A 10,710-nucleotide genomic window follows, 5' to 3' on the forward strand; every position below is an offset into this window, starting at 1 on the left:
AAGTCGACCCATAACCTAGATCAACCGAGATCCAATATAGGTCCACATGCTACAACAATGATCTCCATCCACCAAGTCTCAAACATGATCACCAACAACATCCTGAAACTCCACCAGAAGCTGCACCAACACCACTTATGCAATTCATCAAAGATCTTCATCAAAAACTCAGCTGGTGAAACCCTCGCCAGAACCAAAAACTAAGCTTCTAAACAAGCAGTATAGCATTCAATCACCAAACCAAAACCAACCGACCGAATATGAGCATGAGTATCATGAACAAGCCAATTCCATAACCGAATCATATTGGATCATGTTGGATCCAAATCAACCAGAAACCACTCAACCTACCGAAACCAGAAGGGTGTCGGTAAAGCATCCAAACAACTAGTGTTGGCATCAATGACAAAACATCAACACAACACATAATCAATTCCAACAAATGGCCAACATCTATAGTAACCTTGCAACACTTACCACTTGATTTACACATAGTCTGGAAAAGACTCCTCCTTTGAATAGATCCAGTATCCTTTCTTCTGAACATAAGGGATTCTCCTTACTCTGGTGCACAATCACATCTAGTACCTTCACCTTCTGGTTCCTTATTAACCACACAACTTCTTGCCATTCCCTGCTTACATTCATAAAATCTATGTTCAGTTTCTCCACACTTGAAACATTTGCCAGGAAATTCTCTACCAGTACTCATACTACCTTTCCTCTATGTTTTCTGCTCCAGTTCTTTACTCCACTTAGGTTTTGATTCATCTTCGTCAACTAGTTTATTCATATTGTCACTCATGTATCCTTTGAATTTATCCTTCCCTCTATTCAGTTATCTTCTTCTCATCTTCTCCTAAGCCTTCAAAGCATACTGGTAAGTTTCTTCAACTATGGAAACCCTCAACATACTCATTTCATCCTGAATATTAAATGCAAGTACATTTATGTACCTCACCACCTTTTCTTTGTCCATCTCTCTATGTCTAGATATAATCACCACCTTGTAGAATTCCTTATTGTATTCCTTCACAGTCATGTTTCTCTATTTCAAGTTCAGAAACTTCTTAAACAATTCCAACTTGTAGTCTCCCAGTATGAACTTGGCCTTCAATCTTGCAACCATTTCTCTCCACCAAGTGATCTTCAATTCACCATTTTCTACTCTGTCTTTCTACAGTTCTTTCCACCATAATGCAGCATTCCCTTTCAACCTAGACTATGCCAACCAGACTCTTTGTGGGTCCTTGACATCCTCAAACTCAAAGTAGTCCTCCAACTCTCTGATCCAATTGATCAGTTCCTTCGGGTTCAGTGTTCCAGAAAAGTTGGAAACTTCAACTTAATGAACTTTACTCACTTGCGCCACTGCTCTTGGGAATCTTTCCTCTCTTTCATCTTCCAGTCCTTTTGCTTCTTTAAGCTCTTCACCGACTTCTTCATATTCATCCTTAAAATCAGGGTTTCTTCACAAACCAGCTAAAGTGTTTCGGATTTCATTCCTCACTTCATTCTTGAAGTCTTCCATCATCTTCTCTACCCTTTAGGGGTTTGTCCTTCTAGGTGGCATCTCTTCTTCTACTCCACTGAACTGCCTCAACTCGGCAATCTAACTACTGGTTTCAATTGCCTCTCCTCGGCGATCTATTGAACAAACGTGCAACATGCATCCAATCGATGATCTATCCACCCAAAGGAATACCTCAATGTTCACAAACAATTCTTCCACTAGCCAATCCATAACCAACTCTTATACCACTTGATGCAGCCATAACCGGTAAAACCCTTAGAGAGATTCAACCGGCTTATGCAGCAAGAGTAACACAACGAAAGAAGCAAGAAAATATAACAAGATTACATAAACCGATCATATTATTTTTTTAGAACTTCTGGAAACCATCTGGTTATCATCATACAATCATCTAAGAACATTCGGTAGTTAACCGATTACATGTAAGCTTCAAGCCAGATACAATCCAACCAGGACTCTAAGAATCAACTAGATCACAGAATGTGAATCTCAACCTTATTCTCAATTCTACTTCCTTTGCGCCTACAAATGATTACATAACATCATATTTATACCCATCGGAACATATTTGAGTCAACCTCATAAGATTACATTTACCAATGCAGGAAAATGAAATGTGTAACTAGGTCGGCCCTAAGAATTAAAGAAATCTTTTTGGAAAATAACAACCAAGAGGTGCGGTTCAACAGGAAGGTCAACCACACGCCAAAGAACATCGGACAAGACCCAAAATAGATCCACACGCCAAGAATCGCATCAATAAGCACAAGAATTGTCCCGAAACCCATAAACAGTCAACCGAAAGCGATAATTGACTGAAAAAGAATCCAAATGAACTGGAAATTTGGAATTAAGCATATGATCCAGCCTGGAAACCAAAAATAAGATCTGCCATGAAAAAAAAGCAACTACCAATACCAATTGGTAAGAATACAGAAAACTGCATAAAGAACTAGACAAGAACAAAACTGAAAGGAAATATTTTTGGTTGATGCAAGATTGCTCATCGACCGGGGATGCTCATGCATCATTTTGAGTCATAGGCTTACCTAAAAATAATATTTTCCACCAATCTCTTGGATTTGAATATTAAATTACCGCCAAAACATGCTCCCGACATTCGGGGAGAAAAAGTCAGGACCAAGTACTTGGTCTGAACACACAGTCCAACCAACTTTTTGCTAAATTTTTGGGGAAGCAAGATATTGTGATTTTAGAGCAAATTCTAAGAGTATATGGGAATTTGAGATGTCTAGATATGCGAAATCGGGCCTTGAAGGTTGAAATAAGACATAATTATGGTATTTTCAAGATGAAATGATTAATTGGAGGAATAAAATATAAGGGGCACACTTAATGTAAAAGGGCACAATTTTATGATGTTTAGAGGGATAAAAGAAGACTTTAGATTTAATTAAATTAATTAATTAAATGCTTAAAGGGAATTTGAAATGCAATATGCAAGCACACTAAGGCGGGTGCTAACCTAAGCATGGAATTGTACCACCCAATTAAGGGTGTACAATTTACGACACTACATTTAGCCCTCACTTTAGCAGTCATATGACACTATGTGCATATGCAAGCTAAAGTATAGAAAAGTAAACATTTAGGAAAAAGGATATATCCATAAGGTGTTGGACGAAGACCCCAACAGTACCCTTTTAGGATCCGCAACCTACAAAACCACTTGTTAGATAAAATCACAAAATCACCTAAATGCTTACTAAGGAAGTGATGAAATTCACAGGTAGCTATATGCCCCCCCTCTTTCAGCTTGCTAATTAGTGAGGTGAAACAGGGTATCATGTTTACCACAACGAATTATGAAAAGAGGTGATGACAAATGTTCACAACAAAGATTGATACAAGATCGAAGCTTATCATGGAACATTTGGTAAGAAAGAGAACTGAACTCAATTCCTACACAACCAAGAGTATGAGGATTGGAGCTCTCTAACACAAGATGAAAGATTAAGTGGAAAAGAAATGCAAAATTAGTGTTTAGAAAAGAATTACCTTTTAAATTTTGAAAAAGGAGGAAGAGATCATTATTCAAAGACATCCACCTTTGAGAATAGAGGGGATATTTGATAAAGATAACATGTTTAAGGAGAAGAGAAGGAAAATAAGAATACACACCTTCTCCAATAATTAGGAAAAGAGGATTCTTAGCGAAGTATTGCACACTTTCACTAAGGAGAGATTGTTCATGAAAGATGTATCTTTTCAAATAGAGAATAGGTCCTCGATAAGGAAGATACATATTCTATGCAGGAAATGACATCAAATGAAAAATACCACTCAATAAAGGAAAATTGAATCTTTAGAAAAAGAGAGAAGATTGAAAGATCACCCTTTCCCCCCAAGCATAGAGGTAAGGATGTCAAGGAGAGATCATTTATAAAAGAAACATTCTTCTAAAAGAAGGAAAGAGATCCTCATCAGGGATATGCACATTCACAACATAGAAGGGTTCCTTAAAAATGATACCACTCAATGAAGAAAATAATTTGATGCATGATTAAAGACTTCCCACACTAAGGAGGAGGTCCAATTAAGGATATATACTAAAGATCCTCATTAGGGATACTTGTTCCAATATGAGAGAGGGAGTTCCCTATAGGAATATATACCTCTACAATTGATAAGGAATCCTTGTAGAAGACACTACTTCACAAAGGGGAAAGTTTTAATCTTAACAAGGAGAGATGTTTGAAATCACTCCTTCTCCCCACACATAGAGACAAGAGATGGGACAAAAATGGGCTATTATGTTTCTTCCAAAGTATGATTGCACATGAAATTGTACTATCATTAATGACAATGAGCCCGCAATAAGTGAGCTACCAATGTCACATAATGATGGGAAACATAATAGGCACTTATGTTATTTGAAAATATGATAGATTGTATGAAGAATTTGACTATGACATGTTAAATGCTCTACCATCTGTGAGATTAAAAACATGTACAAGATGATAAATATTGAAAAGTCTAGATCAAGAGAGTAGTTTGTAGGAGAAGAATAGACCACTAAGTCATGTTCCTCTTCCACACAAGAAATCTTGGGAGAGGGATAAGTAAAATTCATTAGAGCCTTATTTCTATAAGAGAGTATAGTAGAATGAATAGAGTATAAGGCCTCATAAGTGGGACTGGAAATCTCTTGGGGAGATTCATAAAGAGGCTTGTCAATCACCATAATTTCTTTATGAGGGGGATGAGTGTTGTGATATATAGAGGATGGTCTAATTGAAGTAAATTTATCATCGCTACTAAATATAGCATTCACATTGAGAGATAGTCTTTTAGATGCTTTGGTGGGCTTTCAAGGATTATATCCAAGTCCAAATGAAGCTTCATGCATGTTATTTTCTAAAGTAACTTTAATCCCTTGTTCATTTGTGCCACAATCATTGTCATTGTATCCAACCTTAGCTAAAATGTGAAAACTAGGACCATAAAGGGATGTCAAATCAGAAAGAGATGATGGGCCTCATAGGTCTCGATGCCATAGTTAGATGAATAAGAAGAAGATTGTGAATAATTTCTTGAATTAGAAGCAACCACAAAATTGTTACTTAATTGTTTAGACAAAGTGGGTTGCTTTTTAGGTTCATCCTTATCTTTCACCTTCTCAATCTTAGATCCTTTCCAAGAGACCCTATATTCTCCCACAAAAGTAGGGTTAAAGTCTAGAGATCCCCAATCATCATCTGAGAGTACCCCTTCGGGAGAAAAGATATATTTGGGAGAGGATTCAGATTGAGTAGAATCCTTTTTAGGAGTCTTGGAATCACTGGAGGGAATAGGGATACTCAAGGAAATAGGCATACTTGAAGATGTAAGAGCATTTGAAGAATGGGTATAAGTAGTTTAACAAGAAGATGAGCTTTGCAATAGGACTTATAAATTAGTATTAGCGTACAAAATATACATCTTATTGTTATAAATGAAATTGACATTGCGATGAAGAGTAGAAGGGACAACTTTCATACTATGGAGCCAAGGTCGTCCTAGTGGAAGATTGTAGGTGAGATTATCATGCATGGCATGAATATGTGTGGGTAAAATAATAGGTCCTACCTTGACAGGTAGGGTTATAATACCTAACGAAGACCTAGCAACATTATCAAAGCCACAAATATTAAGGGAGTCTGACTTAATAAGAGATGTGTCCACCTTAATATTATGTAATAGATTAATGATACTAACATTAAGGCCGAAGCCATTGTCAACAAGGGTTCATCTTATAACATTACCATTGATAAGGACAACAATTATAACATGGTCATATTGATGTTGAATCTCATGGGAGGGAAACTAATCTTGGGTGAACAAAATTTGAGCTTTGGGTGTGTTTATAGGATCAATCAAAGAAGCCATATTATTAGGTGTTACTGCGTGTGGGATATCTAAGTTCTTTAAAGCATCTTGTAACATTGTATGATATGTGGATGAAGTTTGAATCAAATCCCAAAGATATATCTTGGCAGGAGTAGCTTTAAGTTGTTCAATAAGATCATACTCCTTACCAAGAATTTGTGATATACAATGTGCTGGTGGAGGAATAGGTTGAGAAGTAGGAAGTGAAGAAGGAATAACTAGATGAGGACTAGGTTCCCTATTGTTCTGAGTATTATATGTGTGGGCAACTGAATTGTAACTCTCTCGGGTTATTTGTTTAGCATACTCATAAGGACTCTTAGTGGGATATCCCCCTTGCACAGTAATAAATGGTTTGTTAGGGGTGCAAAAGGCATCATCATTATAACTACCTTGAACCACAAAGAGAGGCTTGTTAAGATGTTGAAAATTTGAGGAAGGACTAGCACCTTGAACTATGAAGATGGGTTTATTAGGTGTCTCATTCACATGTATCATATTGATTGAAGATGGTTTGGGAACATGTAAAGCGGATCTAGTAGAGATAAAATCATGAAATGGTTCATAAATAGACTTATCATCCTTAAACATTTCTTCATGAATAGGGTTTTCTTTGGATTGGATGAAAGGGAGATCCTCATAGAAGGGGGTATTAAAGATATCAAGCCTTTGTGACCTAAGATCATTCTCTTGTTCCAAAGTATCCTTACAAGGGGTGTACATTTTAGGAGAAGGATCCACGTTATTTATATGGCAGGAATTATTGAAAGAAGCATTGATAGTCTCTTCTTGCACCAAAATGTTATCATGGGTAGGATCAATTTTGGGAGAAGGAATATTATTAGCTAATAATGTTTCATAAAAAGGTGTAATGTGACTAAGAAAGGTAGCTATAATATCCTCCTCTTCCAAAGGATCCACGTGGGGGAGGTACACTCTAGGAGAATGATTACTTTTCAAAGGTTCATCCTTGAGAAGGAGATCTTTGAAAGAAATGTTAACAATCTCTTCTTGAACTAGGGTATCCTCATGGGTAGAGCCAAGTTGGGGAGAGGGAGATGCTTCTGTTGGGATTCAAGAACACTGAGAGGGGGGGGGGTGAATCAATGTTCTACCGGAATGGAGAATTTTAACCTTATTAATACAACAACTTAGCAACTGGTAAACATAAAAGCATATTACAATAAGCAACAATGCAACCACAAAGATAAACACCATATCACCATAGATTTATACATGGAAAAACTCAAAGAGGAAAAACCACGATGTGATTGGAGACCCAAAATATCTATCCATTGATCAGATGAATAAATATTACAATAAGGGGCATGCACATGCATGAAGGCCAACAACCTAGAGCACACTTCTCTTCACAAAAGGAGTCTCACTGACTACATAAAACATTGGACAACAATCCGAAATGAAGATTGAAATGCAAGTATAGCATCTCCCATGCCTAAGTACAATTTCAGTTAAGCTCAATATCGAAGGCCTAAAATGTCTTCCACAAATCCAATTCGATCACCTATAATCGACCAAATCCTCTGCATGAATGATTACAACATTATTCACATAGTTCCATACCATACATTATCTCCCATGATCTACAAAGAGATCTTACATCATATTTATACCAACCCGAGACCTAAACAATTATGTTGGCCACCTAAAAGATAACACAATAAATTCATACAATAAACCCGCAATCTAATGATCAACCAAGTCGTCTTTGGCCGAAAACAATGTAAACCAATCCTTAAATCTCATCGGTAACGCATCAGGAACATCCTCCAACATGTTACAGAAATCGGTCTATAACTTAGATAGTACAGGATTCAAAACAGGTCGCCATAAGCTAAATGAAACACCACGAACAACTGGAACATGAACAAGATAACCATCAACATCTAGATCCCTACTAGAAGCCACACCAACACCACTTATGCATAACATCAAAAGATCTTCAACAAAGCTCTATCGGTGAAACCCTCGCTGGATCAATAAATTAGGCTTACCAGCATATAAGATAACATTCGATCACCAAATCAAAACCAACTGACTCAACATGAATTTGAGTAGCATGAATATCGTATCTAAGCCAAAGAATACTAGAGTATACCAGATCAACATGAACATACCAACCAAAAACCAATCATCCTACCAGGACCAATCAGATACCAGTAAACAATGAAAGCAGCTAGTGCAGCCGATGTTGCCATCAATGACAAACATCAATGCAACACATAATCAATTCCTCCAAATTACCAACAATATCCCCCTTTGGCATTGATGGCAACACTAGATGTGAAAAACATCCAAGTGTCAAGAGGCCAAACAAATCTCCCACAAAATGATATGACAATGAGGTTCATAAAGATATCTTTGTACCAATTAACCATCCATAGACCTGAACCAAACTCCCCCCAATGGGATACAACCAAGCTGAAATTTTGTTCCTCCAATAATCTCCCCCTTAGACTGATATCTCCGTTAAGCTCTATTTTCCACATAAATATCTCTCCTCCTAATGTATATAACTCCTTAAGTTTGTTTTTCACATGAATATCTCTCCCCCTTTGACATCAATGCCAGAAATCTAACATAAATATCAAAGAAAAATCATAAACCACTGAATCACAATATTAACTACTCCCCTGAGTAGTAGCATCACCACATCAATTCAGAATGGATAATAGCTCTGATAATGCATACCGAACTGATACCAAATAGCATCACTAGGTCTCTACCGAAGGGGCAAAAAACCACAACCTATCTCTCAAATGCTTAAATGATTCCTCAAACCAATTTGACTACATTTTCTTCCACCTACTCCTTCAGAAAATTATACTTGATAGAAATATCAGATTCTTTGATATGTCAATAACAACAGAGTTATCACAGTGAATAACTACTGATACATTACAATCCAGCTATATATCCTTCAACATATGCTACATCCATAGAACTTATGTACAACAACAACATATTTAACATCAAAAGTAGATAAAGAAGTACATGACTGTTTCTGTTGATCCATGCAATAAGATTCTTTCTAAGAAAGCAAGCTTCACCGGATGAACCTATCCAGTTACATGTATCTCTAGCCCAATCCGCATTCAAAAATGCTCAAAGTGTAAAGTCATCATAAAATAAAAAACCATACCAGATAATCCTTGAAAATATCTAAAAATCCTAGCTACTTGAGCAAGGATTCAACATAATCAATTCCTTCCTTCTGAGAGATCCATTGCAAACCAATCAACCCTAGTTCCAATAACATCCAAGTCCATTTTTTGTCCTTTTCTAACTGATCCAATTCTTCTTCCATAGCTTTCATCCTGTTAGGATTCCCACAGATACTGAGAGGGGGGGTGAATCAATATCTAACCGGTGAGTTAATTTTCTTGTCTTAAAACATGTAAAGCATATTAATACTGTATACCAACAAACAAGAAATGATGCAATGAACATAGATAACAACAACCACATGAAAAACACACCATAACATAGTAGTTTAACGAGGAAACCTGGTGTGGGAAAAACCTCGGTGGGATTTGTGACCCACAATATTCACTTACTGGCCAATAAGAGAATAATACTGCTACAAGAGGGGCTTGCACATGCAGGAAGGCCAAGTACCTAGAGCTCATTGCTCAATTACAAAATGGGAAGTCTCACTGACTTACAAAATGGATTATATAAATCCAATGTCTTGTACTGCTTCAAAATAGCATCTACTATGCTAGATTCAGTACTGGTTTATAGCTCTGCTTCATACATAAACCCTTAACCTATAATTCACATAGTAGGTCTGCCTTATTTTGCCTAATTACATTCCTCCATACATACCTAATTGTTCTACAATGATCTCTTATATATATGAGTCATTTTACAATTTGCCAAGTTGGCTTACAATGATTTTACAATAATAAACAAAATAAATTACAATCAAAATTCCTATCGGCTTCTGTGCCGGTATGCTTCCTTTCACTGTCGGTGCCGGTGGTTTGTGTGCCGGTGTAGAATTTGACTTTGCTGATGCCGGTGTCATAGGATTTTAAGGTTGCCATCAATGACAAAACCTTCAATCACCTACAATGTCTCATTGGAGTGTGCATTTGCCAACAATCTCCCCCTTTGGCATTGATGGCAACACTCATGAGAAAAATTCAGAAGTGTATCAAAAAATTGAAGTCCAAAAATTGTTACCAAAAATGTGTGCTCCCCCCGAGCAGATGATCCTAAAGTTATTGGATTTTTCTCATACCACTACTCCCCCTTTGGCATCAATGACAAAGGTTGTCAAAGTGTCAATTGAGTGTGGTTTCTAGCTTCATCCTTGTAACCGGTTACAATCTGAAAAAGATCTGCCAAAACCAAATTCAAGCTCTCAATGAACTTTTTACTATCTTTTATTGCGGCCTCTGTCCTCTGAACTGTACCGGTGAGGTGTTGCATTTGCTCTGCTGGTGTTTTTTGTCCTTGAACTAGGGCATTAGATATTTCTTTCCTTAAGGTGGTGAGGTAGTCCAGTTGTGGACTTAGTCTCCATTTAAGATCCTTAGCCTTACCTTTTATTCTTTCCTTTTCTCTTTCCAGCTTTAATGGTTCTTCCTCAAAACCTGTTATCTTCTGCTCAAAAACTGATAGTGAATCAGATGAGTTAATGAAATTGTCAGCTAGTTGATTTATTTCCTCCTGTATCTTGCTGATCTTCTTGTCTATATCAACTATCAAAAAGTTAGTCTTACAAGTATCTCTGTACAAAGTTTTGAATTCCTTTAATA

The sequence above is a fragment of the Cryptomeria japonica genome, chromosome 10 (assembly GCF_030272615.1).
Source record: "Cryptomeria japonica chromosome 10, Sugi_1.0, whole genome shotgun sequence".
NCBI classification, from domain to species: Eukaryota; Viridiplantae; Streptophyta; class Pinopsida; order Cupressales; family Cupressaceae; genus Cryptomeria; species Cryptomeria japonica.